Genomic DNA, 19231 nt, shown 5'->3' with positions numbered 1-19231 from the left:
TGACCAGTTTTTAGGGCTGTCTTCCTATTCCATCAGGAAGTGTTCCCTCACAGCTTCCATTAATCAAGGTTTCCATATTGTTCTGCTTTCTGGCCCATCGACTATGATCTATTATCCTATTTAATCTTAGTTATCTTTTAACTAATGGGCCTCTAGCCCCTAGCCTGATCTCTAAGTCTTCCATCTTTATCTCTAAACTAAGTTATACCTTCATTTCTTGAGTGCCTGATTTCTATATCCTATTTTAATTTCCTAGCTCCTCATCTCAGTTCTGCCCTCCAGCAATTGCACCAACTTCAAGATGTTACCAGTAGATTGCCCATGTAATATTGCCTGGGGTACCCCCAGTGCCAACGCCTTCCACCAAAGATGATTCCTTCCTGAATCATAAAACCGACCTGACTTATCCCTGGGTGGTTTAAACTCTCTACGAGGAGGCTGCTCAGGGGGGAGTTTCCGACTGACTTGCCGAACCCTCCGGCTTCCCTCTTCGCCCCCACCCAGGTCAGTCCAGCCCATTTCTTGCCCATAAGTAACCAGATCATGTAACACTTCTGCCCACGTTAACACATGTACATGAAGGCTGGGGGCGTTTCGCTGGTTGCATTCAATAGCTCTTTGCACCCTTTCTCTGAGGGACTGGACATGGATCTTTAAGGCATCCGGGAGCCCTCTAATAAGAGGTTTAAGGTGGCTGGGATCCACCGGCGCCGCAAGCGGTATTCCGCACCGCCCCCTCTCATCTATCGCCTGAATGCCAGCCGCCTTTTGTACTCCCTCCGACAGCTCCGACAGTCCCTTCACCTTAATAGTAACAGGCTCCCCCCTCTCCTTCGGGTTCACACCCCCAGCCCAGTAAGCCACTCGAGATGTTATCGACTGGTTACCCGCTGGTCCGTCACTTAAAAACACTCCGGGACCACAGAAACCTCCTGCCTCGTCATCACTCAACAAAATTCGATCCCCCCCCGTCAAAGAAACTCTCCACAAATACTCAGTTTCAGTTTCACCCGGTTTACGTGAATATTTATCCTGAAGCTCACAAGCTCAGGTCCCATCCAGGGGGTTGTGCGGACAGTGGTTCGGGGATTCCCACCTTGTGGACCTGTATGCCTTTCTGTTTTAATGAGAGGTTGCACATGTCTTTCCTCCAATTCTTTTATTTCCGCCGAGCCGCTTTCATCAGACTCTCCCAAATATCTCCATCCCATTCCTCAAGATCTACACTTGTAATTAACTTTCGAATCTGAGCAACACTAGGGGGCTTTTTTGCTCATGCCAGCATAACTTCATTTTTTTTCCTAATAACCACCTTCTCTCCCTTTCTCGTAATAATTCTATCTTTAAATGATCAATTTCCAACTGCTCCTCTAAGGCATCTCTCTCCACTGCTACAAAATAATCTTGCGCCTGAATCAAGCAGGCGCCTAATATGGGGCACATTTTTCCTTCATTTCCGCTATTCCACCAACTTCCCCGGCTTTGTTCCAACTTTCTCACAACTTCTACCGGATCAAACCACCTCCCTTTCGCCCATTGTATCGCTGAGGGAGAAGGGGCAGGACTATATTTCTGTAATAACTCCTCTATCAACATCCTGCCGACTACGCCAATTGTTACGGAGCCTCTCAAATAAACAACCAACCACCAAAAATAAAAAATTAATTATTAACACAGTTAACTAGCTCTCCATAAATTACGGGTTTGAATGTCTGTGAGAGGAGAACAGAACAACTTCCTAGGGTTTAACAACAACCCAAAATGCAGAACAAAGCCCCACTCCCTAGGGTTTAACAGCAACCCAAAACTCTTTATCCCTCGCCTAACAAGTGAGGGCTCTCAACCTCGAGGACCTGCTCAGGGCAGCGTCCCGACCCAAGGCCCCTCGAGGAGTTTCCTTGGGCAGCGTCCTGACCCAAGGGGAGAGTCCTCAACCACAGCATGCTGCTCCAGGGGACAAGCTCCAAATGGCTCCCCCAGGGGACTCCATTTATACCCAGGCCGAATCTGACCTGTAGTCAATAGCGGCTCCCATTGGCCAAAGGCCCCAATTACCGCAAAGCCCTGAGAACAAAGGCAGCCAGGAGCTGCTACACTTCAGCAGCCAAGAAGCTCTGCTTTCATTGGGCGGATGCACCTGCCACAGAGATTAAATAGCTGGTCACCAAGAAAGGAAAATCTGTATACTTATACATGAACAAATCTGATATGGGAAAAGCAAGACATCACATGCATGCCGTTTTCACAAGAAGACCTGCAATTTAATGAAGAAGACCTGCAATTTAATGAAGAATAGCTTCCATAGAAACAAAAGCATTTTCAGTAGTATTGCTAGCAAAGGAGTACACTACTGAAATGGAGAGCATTTTAATCTATTTTTAAGAGTGGTACAGCTTATAAATAGGAGGAAGAAGTAGGACTTGCTAAACTCTTACCTGCACTACAGCTAAAACACTACTGGCACAGAAGAACATGAACTGAACGGAAAATGAAGATGGAGTTTCAACAAAACTGTGTAGTGTAAACTGTGTAACTAGTCTAACATCTCTGAGCAACCAACACATAGCTGGGATGGGGAACACTTTATGATGATACTGGTCCCCACATATGGAGGTTTCTGTACCTTGTCAAGTGAAATGAGCTGCTGTTACTAGAAATTTCTTTTAATAGAAACCATATTCCCATTTCATCCCCTACACATAAAAATCAGACAAACTTACACAGATGAGAAGACTAAAAGATGGAAAGTCTGGTAACAGCTATATATAAACAAAGTCATTCAAACTTCTGAACAAATCAAAATATCAGCTTAACAAGCCTAGGACTCTAGAGAATACCATAATGATAACATAGTCTCCCTTCAAGAGCTCTCACAGGTGTTTAGGAATAGTTTTTATTTTATAGATACTGTGATTTAGCCTCTGGACTGCTCTCTGAAGTCTCTCCACTGACAACACAGGAGGCCTGGAGAAATTAGCCTCAGTATCTCTTTCCCTCACCCAAATTAATTCTTACCTTCATCTTGGTTGCAGCAACATCTAGTGTTGTGATTTCATGGTGTTTATGTTCTCCAAAAAGCTTGTCAATATCAGATATTGGGCATTTGCAGTGGTAACAATATGTGTCTGCTTGTGTTTTCTTAAGTTCTCTTTGTGGGTTCTCAATTTGAGGAATGTTTGTTGCTGATTTTTCAGGATACATCACCACAAAGCCTGAATCTTCAAGCTCAACGGGTGTTCTTTGCTCTGGCTCATTATCAAATTCATAACTGTCACCAACATGCTCAGAAGAGTCCCTGTCTTCAAATAATAGCTCCTTGTGTGTGAATTCAGATGATGCGTGGTTGTATCAAAAATAGCATGGCCAGCAGAGACAGAGACATCTTGCCCCTGTACTCGGCACTGGTTAGGCTGCACCTCGATTACTGTGTTCAGTTTTGGGCCCCTCACTACAAAAAGGACATTGAATTACTCGAGCGTGTCCAAAGAAGGGCAACGAAGCTGGTGAAGGGTCTGGAGCACATGTCGTACGAGGAGCGGCTGAGGGAACTGGGGTTGTTTAGTCTGGAGAAGAGGAGGCTGAGGGGAGACCTCATCGCCCTCTACAGCTACCTGAAAGGAGGTTGCAGAGAGCTGGGGATGAGTCTCTTTAACCAAGTAACAAGGGATAGGACAAGAGGTAATGGCCTCAAGTTGCACCAGGGAAGGTTTAGACTGGATATTAGGAAGTATTTCTTTACAGAATGGGTTGTTAGTCATTGGAATGGGCTGCCCAGGGAGGTGGTGGAGTCCCCATCCCTGGAGGTGTTTAAGAGTCGGGTTGACATAGCGCTGAGGGATACGGTGTAGTTGGGAACTGTCAATGTTAGGTTAATGGTTGGACTAGATGATCTTCAAGGTCTTTTCCAACCTTGATGATTCTGTGATTCTGTGATATTACATCTTGAAAAAGTTCTTCTTGCATAATCACATCATAGTCCATTGACTCAGCAACATCTTCATAAACATCAGGGTGCTGGTCCTCTCTTTGCAAGTCTGGCTTCTCTGTTTGCTGAATGGTAGGGACATGTGAAAGATTTTCCTGGGTATACTGATCATCTTCACTGTCTTCAACAGGAGTCCTGGCATATGGGACATATTTTTTCATTTGAGGCACTGCTGTTATTTCATGCTGTTCTTTCTGCTTATTACCAGTTTCTTGATATGCAGCTCCCTGATAATCCACTAGTTGACTATACTCTTGATGACTTGACTGCTCTGGCAATTCCTCAGTTGTTTCTAAGGGTACATTTTCTTCTCTTTGTTCAGTGGTATCACTTCCTGCACCTGAAAGAATTACTTTGCTTCCAAAAGAAATGGCATGCATTGGTTTACAAATTGTTGCTTGAAAGTCACTGTCAACCTGGACTTTCTCTCTCTCCACAACACCCCTTTCTGGCAGAATCTCAGTTCTGACACATGAAACATCACCAGACCCCTGCTTGTGTTTGTCTTCTGAACTCTGAACTGAAATTCCTCCACTAAAAGACTCATCCTCTGGTATCTGATCCTCTTGAGGCCCTATGGCCTTACTTGGAATTTCATCTTTAAGAATGTATATTTCAAAATATATTCCCGTTCCATCATCTGTGTCTGAATTTGTACTAGGGAAAAACACATTAAAATTACCACTTTCTCATCAGAAGGAGTCTCATCCTTTGTCTTTTTTTCTACTGCTTCTGCATAGAAGTCCTTGTATAAAAGCGACAGAGCAGGTGGCTCCTCTAGAAGCTCTGGATTAACTACAGCAACAGTGGTAGGGAACAACAGAGATAGTTCTAGCACTCCTTCTGAATCAAAGAGTAGGGTCCCTGGTGACTTCTGTTCATCTTCTACATTTGTAACTTTTTACTGATAATGTCAACTGATTTCTGCAGAGTTAAAGGTTTTGAAGCATCTGCATAGGACTGCATTTTACTTTCTCCTTTCACAGTACTGTAAAGGACTTCATCCAGAACCTCAAGTAAGGAAAACTCTACCAAAGTATCTACCTCAGTGCTTTCTTTAAAGGTGTGGCTTCTTCCACAGGTTCATTGGGATCTTCTGTCACAGGAAACAATGAACTTGGTCTTTCAAAATGTGGCTTAATTGGGGATTTCTCATCAGTCAAGGTATATTTTTCAAAATCCATATCGGCCTGTGGCAGGTGCACCCGCCCAATGAAAATAGGGCTTCTTGGCTACTGAAGTGTAGCAGCTACTGATTAGCCCTGTTCCCAGGGCTTCACGGTAGTTGGGGCCTTTGGCCAATAGGAGCCATTATTGACTACACATCAGATTTGGCCTGGGTATAAATGGAGTCCCCTGGGGGAGACATTTTGAGCTCCTTCCCTGGAGCAGCACACTGCGGTTGAGGACTCTCCCCTTGGGTCAGGACGCTGCCCAAGGAAACTCCTCGAGGGGCCTTGGGTCGGGACGCTGCCCTGAGCAGGTCCTCGAGGTTGAGAGCACTCACATGTTAGGTGAGTGACAGAACATTTTGGGTTGTCATTAAACACTAGGGAGTGGTGCTTTGTTCTGCATTTTGGGTTGTCGTTAAACCCTAGGAAGTTGTTCTGTTCTCCTCTCACAGACATTCGAACCTGTAATTTGTGGAGGGCTAGTCAACTGTGTTGACAATAAATTTTTAATTTTTGGTGGTTGCTTGTTTATTTGAGAGCCTCCGTAACACAGCCATGCCATTATTAAGATCCAACACTGCATTATTATTGTTTTCTGGCAACATGGAATTTTCTTGTTGTGTTTCTTCAGTTTCCTTAACATCATAATTTTTGACCAATTCTTTTAGCTCATGGCTTGCAGGCTTTCCCAACACAGCTTTTTGAAATTTCTGTGGTTGTTCCGGAAGTTAAAGCTTTATGGCCATCATCAGCTAATTTGTTTTTAAATGAAGGATTTGTTTCCAAGTATTCTAGTTTATCTGTCATGTATTTACTTTCTTCTTGATCAACAGAAGAAATATGTTTAGGAGCATGAATATTGAATATTTCATAAACTTCTGAAATAATATTAATTAGATCTTTTTTTCAGTAGGTTCTGGAGCATGTTGACTGTCTTCTACAGCGCTCACATGTTCCATTTCTTCTTCGCTTCTCAGGTAATGTTCAGGCACTTCAGAGACTTTGTGTAGCGGCCAGAATAACGAGTCAGAGAGGGTTTTTTTCTTCATGCAGACAGACCATTTATTCTTAAAATAGTACATACTTATGCTCTGGTTAAATCTCTTACTTCATAATTAGCAAATTAGCAATTAGACAGCTATCTACCTTTTCTCCTATCAGCATAAGACCACTCTCACACGCGCTGTGCAGACCAATCAACTTCTTGTTCACGCGCTGTTCACGCGGCGGTAACTTCTCACAGTTCAGTACTTTTCCACAGTTCAGTGTTGCAGCTGTCCGTTGTTTTTCCCTGCCACCTTGGCACAACTCGGCAGTTTCTTATCTTTCTCCCAAGGCCTGTTTCTCATCAAAGCCTGGCTGCTTCTCAGGGGCTTTGCAGAGCTGACAGGCTGATGTCGACTTGCCTCTCTCCCACATCTCCCCCTTCTTTGTTTTACAGCTGCACCTGCAAGACTTGTTTCAAAGCTTTATCAATTAAGGTTTAGACAAACTTCAAAAAACACAGTATACATAAAATAATTCCACAAAAGGCTAAAAACAATACAGCAGTTACAGTTACCAGTTGAAAAGAGTAGGCTGGTTTCACTGCCAATAATTAAAGAATATGACTAATTATTACAAAATAAACAAAAAGGAAAATACAGAATAGCACACTTACTTAATGGGGTACTAACATTCAGATCCGCAATTGCTGGGGAACCCTGGATGCAACAAGGATTTAGAGTACCTTTCCTTGCAAATTGGAAATCCTACGCGATGTGCCCATCGGTACGTGAGGCATCCAAAGTCGCTGCAAGCAGGTCCAGCCTCATATATCTAAATCAACAGGCCAAAATAACTGGCACTTTTCTTTGAGCAGAAACATCTGGTCTCATCCTCCTGTTGGGTTCCACCCAGAGCCTGGCCACCACTCAAGGGAGGAAAACCAAGGGGGTTTATAATAACATTAAACACTTGGGTTCTTAATTCTTAATACTGCTAAACAAAGGAAGTTGAATACACACATTCTTGCAGCATTTCATCCTTATTAATAACTACATTTTGTCTAAGCTACATCTTTCACTAGTGACTAGTAAGCCTATATCTTTCGTTAATGATCAAATACTAATAATAGCTGCAGTTGACGAGTTCCTAGGGGAATGTAGCCTGCGTGTCGATTCCTGCATCATCAATTGAGGGGTCTGTGGCATCGGGTTGGAGGATTGCTCCTTCAAGCACACAATATGGCTTGACTTTCCTTGCTGGTATCCACCGAGGACCTGTGGGTGATAAAACACAAGCATACCCCCTCCCCCATACCAGCAGATCCACTCTCCAGGTCAGGCCTCCTTCGGGATCCTTATACAAGACCCGTGGTTTAATTGTAGAGTCTGTTGTGGTGCTAAAATGATGTTCTGCTGCTGTCAAAGCAAAATGATTTCTGTTTAAGAAATTAAGAGTATATAAAGCCATTGCCAGTTGATTATGTGGTGTGTCCTGAGAATTCCCCCTTTTTTGTTTTAAAATCAAGGCCTTTAGTGTACTGACCATCAGAAAGGTTTAAAGTTAGTCCTTTTAGAATGTGTATACCTATTATATATTCACGAACGGGGGGAAACATGACTGAATACAATTGTCCAGGGAGGTTTCCTATTTTCATTTCCATTTGTGTTTGTACAGCTTTTCCTGGGGTTCCCATATGTTAAGGAAGCCTCCTCTCCAGCAACAATCAGGGCATTTACAGTTTGTCCGGACCATAATATTGATTCACCTCCCTTGCCTCCTGCAAAGGGTACAAGTTAGACGCAGACATTTGTTTTTGGTTGTGGTAGCACCCAGACTGTGGAGGTGATACTTCTGAGGAGGAGGATAAAAACGGTCGCACATTTTGTGCTGGTATCCATTGCGGACCACGATCTGTAGAGACACAAGCATACCCATGTCCCCAAGTAACAAGGTCCCATGGGCCTTCCCACTTGCGGGATATAAGATCCCGCACTAGGACTTTGGCACGAGGAACAGATACTTCGGTCGAGCTCTGTAACGACAAAAAATGTGTTAATATCACAGGGTTATTGGAATATTGTGGGATGGTAAGATGATTCAAAGTATATATTGCTTTAGCAAGATGGCTGTGTGGCATCTCTCCTTGCATTCTCCCTCTTTGTTTTTCAAGCAATTACTTGAGAGTAGCATGGGTACGTTCAACAATGGCTTGTCCTGTGGGGGAATGAGGAATGCCAGTTACATGAGATACACCCCATTGGTGTAAAAACGCATGGGTGCTGGCTGCCACATATCCTGGACCGTTGTCTGTTTTAATGCGCTGAGGAATGCCTAAAGCTGCAAAGGCAGATCTCCAGTGCGAGGTAACATCTCGACTTTTCTCTCCTGAATGGGCGGTGGCCCATACTGCTGTGGAAAAGGTGTCAACAGAAACATGTACATATTTGGTTTGTTGATTAAGAATACCAATTAAACTCGGACACCAGAGTGAAAAGAGTAGGCATATTTTACTACTGATAACCAAATAATGTAACAGAGTAATACAGAAAACATGCAGTAAGAAAAGGCAGAATAATGCACCTAAAGCAACAAATAGGAAATTACAGGGTAATGCATCAAATCATTACTACATGAGGGAGAGAATAGTGATTAAGAAAGATACATCACCACTTGCATATGTTACCATCATCTAGATCCACAGATGCTGGGCAGCCCCGGTTACAGGGAGGATTTGGAGAGCCTGTCCCGGCAAGTGGGAAGTCCTACGCGGTGCGTCCATCCATAGGTGAGGCATCCAAAGTCGCTGTGAGTCCAGCCTTATATACTAGAGATTGGCAAGCCAGAATAGCTGGCACCTTTGTTTTGAGCGGAAAATTTCTGGTTTCATTCTCCTGTTGGATTCCACCCAAAGCCTGGCCAGGGCTCGGTGGGGGAGACCAAGGGAGTTTCTAACAAGGCCAAATACTTGGGTTCTCAGCCTTGAACAAGGCTAAACAAGGGAAGTTGGATGCATTCTCTCAGCGTTTCGTCCTCACTACTGATTATATTCTAGGCCGCATCTTTCACTAGTGAGCTTACAAACTTTGTTAATGATTACATACTAAGTTAGCAGCTTCAGCTTGGGGCTTGTTGTTCAGGCTTCAGTATTTCAATGCTTTAGCACTTTTTACATCAGCATAATTCGGTTGTTATAACTTAGTGTCCTGCTTTAACCAGGATACGGTTAAGTTTCCCCAGCAGTGGGGGGGGGAGCTCTAGCCGGGTTATTCAGATACCATGCTGTACCGGGTCTGGCTGAGCCAGAACTGGTTTTCCCCTGTAGCAGCCCTCATGGTGCTGTGTTTTATGTTGGGAGCTGGCAGGGTGTTGATAGCACACTGGTGGTGTGGCTACTGCTGAGTAGTGCTTACACAGCACCAAGGCTCTTTATGACATTTCCCCCCACACAGTGGGACGGGGTGGGCAAGATCTTGGGAGGGGACACAACCAGGACAGCTGACCCGAACTGACCAAAGGGATATTCCAGACCATATGACGTCTGCTCAGTATAAAGCTGGGAGAAAGGAGGAAAGGGGTGGGGTCACCCTTGGTCCTCCAAGGCAACCACTACGCGTATTGGAGCCCTGCTTCCTGAGAAGGCCCGACATCGCCTGTTCATGGGAAGTAGAGAATAAATCTGTTTTCTTTTTTTTTTGCTTCCGCGCGCGGACCTTTGCTTTGCTTTGCTTATATTAAAACTGCTGTTGTTTTACCCACAAGGGTTGTTTTGTTTTCCTATCTTATTTTCTTTTCCCTCTTTGCCCTGTTGAGAAAAAAAGGGGAAAGCGGGGGGAAGTGACAGAGTGACTTGGTGGGTACCTGGCATTTAGCCAAGGTCAAACCACCACAGTCTTTTTTGGCGCCCAACGTGGGGCGGGACAACGGCAGTTTTATATTAATTGTGCTATAGCTATAGCAGTTAGTAAGCGACAAGCTCTTGTGCTGGTCACGGGTTTGTTTATTGCTCTGCTTATCTTTATTTTGCTAAGCTCGGGAACATGCTGGAAGAAATTGGGAACATCATGAGTGGTTTTATCCTGCAAGCTCCTGAAGTAGTTATTAATCCTTATGTTAGCTCTTTGATACTGTTCATTAATGCCTATTGTGGGCTGTGTGGAGCTCGGTAGGTTTTTGTTGTAAGAGAAAGCAAATTTTGGGTGAGAGAATACCAAAATGTGCCCTGAGGCAGCCTGTCCCTGGGTGGCAGGGGGAGTGGAAGGATTTGGGCAGATTCCTAGGACGGTTATCACCTCCTGTAGCCTGGGATCTTACCCCTGAACAGGCAAGCAACCCCGCAAAATTGACACAACACCTGATAGAAGGGTGCCTTGTCTATCCCAGTGAAAATCAGCAACTCCTAGCGCTGTACTGGGGCCTGGCCTGTGCTTATCGAGCTGCAGTTCAGTGCTCTCAAAGGACTGTGGTGGAAATGGGAACTCAAACAAAAACAATAACAGCAGAGATTGCCCCAGTAGTAAAAAAGAAACAGTGGACAAGGAGAACAACAGGCCCATACCCTCGATTAATAAGGGACGAGAAAGAAGAGGAAGAAGCGGGTCCTTCAGCAAAGGGGTCAGAAGAGGGAATAACAGAACTCAAACAGGAGGCAGAAACTACCCGGTCCCTGACGTCATCAGAACTACGAGATCTGCGGAAAGACTATAGCCGCCAGCCGGGTGAGCGGATTGCTGCCTGGCTGCTTCGATGCTGGGATAATGGGGCTGATGCTCAGCAGCTGGAAGGTAAGGAAGCCCAACAGCTGGGTTCCCTTGCTAGAGATCGAGGAATTGAAAGGGGAATTGGAAAAGAGAGAGCAATTTGCAGTCTGTGGAGATGACTCCTTTCAAGTGTTAAAGCAAGATATCCTTTCAAGGAAGATCTTACGGACAACTCCCCAGGGAAGTGGGCTACTGCGGATGAAGGTGTCCAGTACCTGAGAGAATTAGCAGTGCTGGAAGTCATCTATAGTGATCCAGATAATGATGAAGCCCCTAAAAATCCAGAGGATGTCCTGTGCACACGGGCCATGTGGAGGAAGGTGATTAAAGGTGCACCATCCTCGTATTCTGCCGGCTTGGCTGCGATGTACTACCCAGAAATGGATGTGGGAGAAGGACTAAGATGTGCACCAACTGTGGAGGCAGTCTCTTCCTGGCTTCAGAACTTTGAAGAGAGTCTTGGTACCTCCTCATCTCTACGGGCGAGTGCCTTAGATGTCAGGAGCACCCCAAGAAATCGGTTCTCTTCCACCCCAGTCAGAGGGAAAGGGAAACCCAGGCGCATGACATGTGGTGAACTTTGATTCTTCCTGCGTGACCAGGGGGAGGACATGAGGAAGTGGGATGGTCAACCCACCTTCAAGTTGGAAGCTCGTGTACATGAATTGCGAGGAAAGACCCCTGCCAAGAAGAAGACATCCAAGAAGGTTGTTAATGTAGCTGGTGTGAAACCGCAAGAAAGTAATCAGCGATCTCCCAGATACAGGAAGACTGAGACCACCTCCCTTGGCCCTGATGAAGGAGTTTCCGGCCTGGCACGGCAAGGGTCAGACAGTGAATACTCTGACCAAGAACAGGAATAGAGGGCCCCTGCCTCCAGCCAGGAGGAGGAAAGGGATGATCGGGTGTATTGGACAGTGTGGATTCGATGGCCTGGCACATCAAATCCACAGAAGTACCAGGCTTTAATCGACACCGGGGCACAGTGTACATTAATGCCATCAAGTTATAGAGGGGCAGAACCTATCTGGATCTCAGGAGTGACAGGCGGATGTCAAGAACTGTCAGTACTGGAGGCCGAGGTTAGCTTGACCGGGGACAAGTGGGAAAAACATCCCATTGTAACTGGCCCAGAAGCCCCTTGTATCTTGGGCATTGACTACCTCAAGAGGGGGTATTTCAAAGACCCAAAAGGATACCGATGGGCTTTTGGTGTGGCCAGTGTGAACACAGAGAAGGTCAAACAGTTGTCTAATCTGCCTGGCCTCTCAGGAGATCCTTTTGTTGTAGGACTGTTGCGAGTTGAAGAACAACAGGTGCCAATTGCCATGAGGACCGTGCACCGACGGCAGTATCGCACGAACCGAGACTCTCTGGCTCCCATCCAAGAACTGATCCGTCAACTGGAGACCCAAGGTGTCATCAGTAAGACACATTCGCCTTTTAATAGCCCAATATGGCCGGTGCGAAAGTCTGACGGAGGGTGGAGGTTGACAGTAGACTATCGTGGCCTGAACGAAGTGACGCCACCACTGAGTGCTGCTGTACCAGATATGTTAGAGCTCCAGTATGAACTGGAGTCAAAGGCAGCCAAGTGGTACGCCACAATCGACATCGCCAATGCATTCTTTTCAATTCCTTTGGCAGAAGAGTGCAGGCCACAGTTTGCTTTCACGTGGAGGGGTGTCCAATATACCCGGAATCGACTACCCCAGGGGTGGAAGCACAGCCCCGCTATTTGTCATGGACTAATTGAAACTGCACTGGAAAAGGGTGATGCCCCTGAACATCTACAGTACATCGATGACATCATTGTGTGGGGCAACAAGGCAGAAGAAGTGTTCAAGAAAGGACAAAAAGTAATTGAGATTCTTCTGAGAGCTGGGTTTGCCATAAAGAAAAGCAAGGTCAAGGGACCAGCACAGGAGATTCAGTTCTTGGGAATAAAATAGCAAGATGGACGCCGCCACGTGCCTATGGAGGTTGTCAACAAGATAGCAGCTATGTCTCCACCGACCAACAAGAAGGAAACACAAGCTTTCTTAGGACTTGTGGGATTTTGGAGGATGCACATTCCAGGTTACAGTCAGCTGGTGAGCCCTCTCTATCAAGTAACCTGAAAGAAGAACCATTTTGAGTGGGGTCTTGAGCAACAACAAGCCTTTGAGCACATCAAACAGGAGATAGCTCGGGCAGTAGCTCTTGGGCCCGTTCGGACAGGACCAGATGTGCAAAATGTACTTTACACATCCACTGGGGAGCATGGCCTCACATGGAGCCTCTGGCAGAAAATACCAGGTGAAACTCGGGGTCGACCATTAGGATTTTGGAGCCGGGGATATCGAGGATCAGAAGCCCACTACACTCCAACTGAAAAGGAGATATTGGCAGCATATGAGGGGATTCGAGCCGCTTCCGAAGTTGTTGGTACAGAAGCACAGCTCCTCTTGGCACTGCGATTGCCTGTAGTACATTGGATGTTCAAAGGAAACATCCCTTCTACACACCATGCAACCAGTGCTACCTGGAGTAAATGGGTAGCGTTAATCACGCAACGAGCTCGACTGGGAAAACCCAACCGTCCAGGAATCCTGGAAGAGATCATGGACTGGCCAGAAGGTAGACATTTTGGAGCACTGCCTGAGGAGGTGGCTCGTGCCCAAGAAGCACCGCCATATAACGAGTTACCAGAAGATGAAAGGCGGTATGCTCTGTTTACTGATGGATCCTGTCGTGTGGTAGGAAACCATCGGAAGTGGAAAGCTGCTGTGTGGAGTCCCACAAGACAAGTCGTTGAGGCCACTGAAGGAGAGGGCGAGTCAAGTCAGTTTGCAGAAGTAAAAGTGATCCAACTAGCCCTAAAGATTGCTGAACGAGAAAAGTGGCCAGTACTGTATCTCTACACTGACTCCTGGATGGTGGCTAACGCCCTGTGGGGGTGGCTACAGGAGTGGAAGAAGACCAATTGGCAGCGCAGAGGTAAACCCATCTGGGCTGCTGCACTGTGGCAGGACATCGCTGCCCGAGTGGAAATCGTGGCTCTAAAGGTACGTCATGTAGATGCCCACGTGCCCAAAAGCCGTGCCACCGAAGAACATCAAAGCAATGAGCAAGTAGACAAGGCTGCCAAAACTGAAGTAGCTCAGCTGGACCTGGGCTGGGAGCACAAGGGTGAGCTATTTGTAGCTCGATGGGCCCATGAAACATCCGGGCATCTCGGGAGAGATGCAACATACAGATGGGCTCGTGATCGAGGGGTGGACCTGACCATGGAGGCCATCTCACAGGTCACTCATGAATGCAAAACATGTGCTGCAATCAAGCGAGCCACACGAGTAAAGTCTCCCTGGAACAGAGGGCGATGGCTGAGTTTTCGATATGGTGAGGCCTGGCAAATTGACTATATTGGACCATTGCCACGAACACGCCAAGGCAAATGCTACATACTCACCATGGTGGAAGCAACTACTGGCTGGCTTGAAACGTACCCTGTAAATCATGCCACTGCCCGAAATACCATCTTAGGTCTTGAAAGGCAAATTTTGTGGTGACATGGTACTCCTGAAAGAATCGAATCAGACAATGGGACCCATTTTTGAAATAATCTCATAAACTCCCGGGCAAAGAAACACGGCATTGAGTGGGTGTATCACATCCCTTATTACCCACAAGCGTCTGGAAAGATTGAAAGATACAATGGACTGTTGAAGACTATGTTGAGAGCATTGGACAATGGGGGATGGAAACACTGGGATATAAATTTAGCAGAAGCCACTTGGCTAATTAACACCAGAGGATCTGTTAACCATCCTGGTCCTGCCCAAACAAAACCCCTTCATACTGTGGGAGGAGATAAGGTCCCTGTAGTACACACAGGGAAATGGCTGGGGAAGGCAGTGTGGATTGCTCCTCCCTTGGGAAAAGGCAAGCCCACTCGTGGGATTGTTTTTGCTCAGGGACCTGGATGTACTTGGTGGGTAATGCGGGAGAATGGGGCTACTCAGTGTGTGCCTCAAGGAGATTTAACCTTGGGGGGGAAATAATCTGTGGGCTGAGTTGTATGTTGCAGGAAGTGATGGAGGAAGTAGGAACGACGAAGAGTGAACCAGATACGTGCGATGATGACCCAAACCTACCCGGTGCTGGAGTCCAACAGTCAAACATACTGCTCTGTCCTGAACATCCATCTTGACAGATGGGAGCCAAGTCACTGAACATCTGGAGGAGTGAAGAAAGCTTACGGAATGGATAAATGAGTGTTATGTGGGACCTGGGCATGATGTAAATGGTATGGAATAAGGGGTGGAGACTGTACCGGGTCTGGCTGAGCCAGAACTGGTTTTCCCCTGTAGCAGCCCTCATGGTGCTGTGTTTTATGTTGGGAGCTGGCAGGGTGTTGATAGCACCCTGGTGTTGTGGCTACTGCTGAGTAGTGCTTACACAGCACCAAGGCTCTTTCTGACATTTCCCCCCACACAGTGGGACGGGGTGGGCAAGATCTTGGGAGGGGACACAACCAGGACAGCTGACCCGAACTGACCAAAGGGATATTCCAGACCATATGACGTCTGCTCAGTATAAAGCTGGGAGAAAGGAGGAAGGGGGTGGGGTCACCCTTGGTCCTCCGAGGCAACCACTACGCGTATTGAAGCCCTGCTTCCTGAGAAGGCCCGACATCGCCTGTTCATGGGAAGTAGAGAATAAATCTGTTTTCTTTTTTTTTGCTTCTGCGCGCGGACCTTTGCTTTGCTTTGCTTATATTAAAACTGCTGTTGTTTTACCCACAAGGGTTGTTTTGTTTTCCTATCTTATTTTCTTTTCCCTCTTTGCCCTGTTGAGAAAAAAAAAGGCGGAAAGCGGGGGGAAGTGATAGAGCAACTTGGTGGGTACCTGGCATTGAGCCAAGTTCAAACCACCACAGATGCGGACGTCACATCTTGGCGGGCGTCACATTTTCCTGGCGCGGGAGCGCGGGAAGAATCGGTGATCGCGTGGGGTTCACGCCGCCGGGTTTTCTCTCACTGCTATATTGGTAGATATTTTGCCCTGTTCATTGTTATTACTATTATTCTTATTGTTATTGTTGTTGTTTGTTGTGTTGCTATTGCACTGTTGTATTAAACCTTTCCTTATTTCAGTCTTGGGGCTTTGTATTTCACTCCCTTTGTGGGGGAGGGGCAGCGGCCGTGTGGTCTCAGACCCCGGCAGGGGCTAAACCATTACACCCTTACCACTAGCATTTGCCACATGAGGTTTCCTTTTCCTATTGTATAAGATAGTTGGATCTGTTATCTGGAGGAAAGCTCATGCACACGACATTGATGTATCTACAAAATAAACTCAAGACACACTAACCTTAGATTCAAAGTCTTCCACACAGGTATGAGAATATGGAAATGGATTAATAAAGAGATTTGCCTAGTGAAGACATGTGGCAATTGAGGCACGGACTCTCCATGAAGTGCAAAAGGAAAGACCCTTTATTCTTAAAATAGTACATACTTATGGTTAAATCTCTTACTTCATAATTAGCAAATCAGCAATTAGACAGCTATCAACCTTTTCTCCTATCAGGATCAGACCACTCTCACACGCGCTGTGCAGACCAATCAACTTCTTGTTCACGCGCTGTTCACGCAGCGGTAACTTCTCACAGTTCAGTACTTTTCCACAGTTCAGTGTTGCAGCTGTCCGTTGTTTTTCCCTGCCACCTTGGCACAACTCGGCAGTTTCTTATCTTTCTCCCAAGGCCTGTTTCTCATCAAAGCCTGGCTGCTTCTCAGGGGCTTTGCAGAGCTGACAGACCGATGTCGACTTGCCTCTCTCCCACAAAGACAGGGACATTATTTACTGCTAAAGAAAGTTTTTAATTTTTTTCCCCCTCCCCAGTAACATCAACAAAAGCCCTATTAGAAAATTCTGTGACTTGGACACAAGCTGCTTTAGTAGCAGAAGTGAAAAGAAAAAGCTAAAATCTGCATAAAACATCAGAATCTAAACAGCTGATGCTAAATACACATCCAGAGCCACACTTCTGCCTTTTTCAGCAGAAAAGACTGAATAAGCACTGGTAATAGCTCCTCTTTGGCCTGCAGACTGCTGATCCTTCCCGGGCAACTGACTGATCACATAGTTTTACATGAAAGGATTTATTTGAACTTTTTTTTTCCTTCCTCAGACAGCTGTGGCAGCTGCCGCAGATGACTAAAGCAAATGCCCTCAAGCTTGCAGGATTGTTAACATTGTGGCAAGCCTACACATTTATACCTGTAACTGCTACTCTCCTCCCTTTTGTGCATTACTTTTATGCACAGCTCAGTAACTGGCTATTCATGACTGCACACAGCACCCAATACAAGTCTCTATAGTTATTGTGATACATGGAAATTTATTCTCTGAATCTATTTCCAAAGTGAAAAGGCCCTTTTCCATTTAAAAATGTAACACTATCAAATGCTTATCAAGTCTCTGTTGAGATGGTCACTCATTTCTAGACCACGTAAAGATACTTTTTCTCCTCTCCTGCTTGTGCTTCACCTTTGCATAGCATCCAGTTGCTCCCAACATTTTCAATCTTGTATCTAATAATAACTTTAGTCTTTTTATTTTTAAGTTGTTTGTCATTTCATCTCCTTCAAATCAACAATTTTTGTTTGTTTGGGGTTTTTTTTGTTAAGGATCAATATTGAAGTACTCAGTCACCTACAGTATGGTTTCAGAGCTGTGACAACAGACTTGGCCACATTTTCTTTACTTTCCACAGAAACAAAGGAATCTATGGAATTTCACCATAGTAGGTGTAGAGAAGACAACATAGTCACTGGATAGACTAGCTTATGTCCTACTATCCTCATGATTGGTACATTAACAATAAGCACACAGTATGAGCATCAAAGAATTCAGAACTAACCCAGCCAACTGGATCGCAAACAGACAAAACACCCTCCTAGGTCCTCTACTACAGATACTGTTCAAGCTAGTGGCTTGCTTTCAGCTGAGTCAACTATCATAAAAAGCTTTCCACCCTAGTACAGAGTGGGTGTAGTACAATCTTGAAACTAATAAATAGTTGGCTACCCACTCTACAGCAAGTATCTACATTCCAGGCCAAAAAAATCTGTCAGAGGAACTAAACATTGATCTTCATCTGATTAAACAAATGAAAACCTACACAAACTAACAAAGGGAAAAGTCTAAAGTGAGAGCATACCCAATTTGTCCACAGATATACTCATAAAATGTTAAGAACCAGTTGTCATTAAAATAATATGAACAAGAACAATCAGCACATTACAAAAAAAAAAAACAAAACAGCACAAATATGTAGAATGAATACAAGCAGCAAGATACACAAGTCTATATATGAACTGACAGGAACTAAGAAAATACTTCTACAGGAATATTTCTCCACAAGATGTACACTTCAGGGGTTCCTTGCCTTCCTTTCTGAAGCTACTTATCTCCCAGTAAACATCAAGATACTCATACTGAGCTAAATGGTTCCTCAAATGGTTCCTCAAGTCGAAGCAAGAATTGCAAACTACAAAAAAATTAAACATGGATTTCTTTTAATGAAAGAAAGTAATAGGGGGATAAGCTCATTTCAATCTGTTCAAGAACATTTCTGGACTGCATGGCTTTCTTGAATTCTCAACAGGGATCCTTAGTTTCTCAGGTAAAGCTCTCCAGCTCCATACAGATGTTCAATGTTTCAATATATTGAAGTCACAAGAAAAGATACTGCCACTGGCAGTCAAATATCCCAACTTCGAATGGTCTTTGACATCAGTCACCTTACAGAAGACAGTAATCAGTGGAAAAATCTAACCACATGGTAGTGCATTCTTACATATACATGTCCCCCGATGGTCAGTCCTTCACTCATTAGAACACAGAAAAATGACCTCACAGCATTTGTTGTCCCTTTGAATTTTCTTGGAAGCTCCCAAATAAGCATAACAATTTCAGTGGTTTGGGGGGTTTTTTTGTTGTTGGTTTTTTTTGGGGTGGGGGGTTTTGGGGGGGATGTGGGTGTTTGTTTTTCATTATTATTTATTTTAGTTTTTTCCCTTTGTTAAAAAGCAAAATTTTGTTAACTGGAGCTTGAGTTTATTTTATAGTTACAGTGTCCTGCAGGTACATAGATTTCAAATTTTTTTTCTTTTTAAAGCTGGTAACTATCTCTAGAGAAGAGGTCCACTTGTTAAATAAAAATGCAGCACTAAGGAAATGGAGCAAAAGCACTGTATTTTCAGATTTTTTTGTGTGGAAGATAATTAAAATTAAACACTGGCAGGAGTTAAAGAGGAAAACTACACAAATATGAACTT

General features: G+C 45.0%; 1 pseudogene; it reads right to left on the bottom strand.

The window, feature by feature from the left end:
• Window positions 1-8136: 8136 nt before the first annotated feature.
• The window catches only part of LOC141917605 (poly(A) RNA polymerase GLD2-like), a 99230-nt pseudogene continuing 88135 nt past the window's right edge, over window positions 8137-19231 (bottom strand).

The sequence above is a fragment of the Strix aluco genome, chromosome W, assembly GCF_031877795.1.
Source record: "Strix aluco isolate bStrAlu1 chromosome W, bStrAlu1.hap1, whole genome shotgun sequence".
NCBI classification, from domain to species: domain Eukaryota; kingdom Metazoa; phylum Chordata; class Aves; order Strigiformes; family Strigidae; genus Strix; species Strix aluco.
This window is presented reverse-complemented; position numbering and strand designations above follow the sequence as displayed.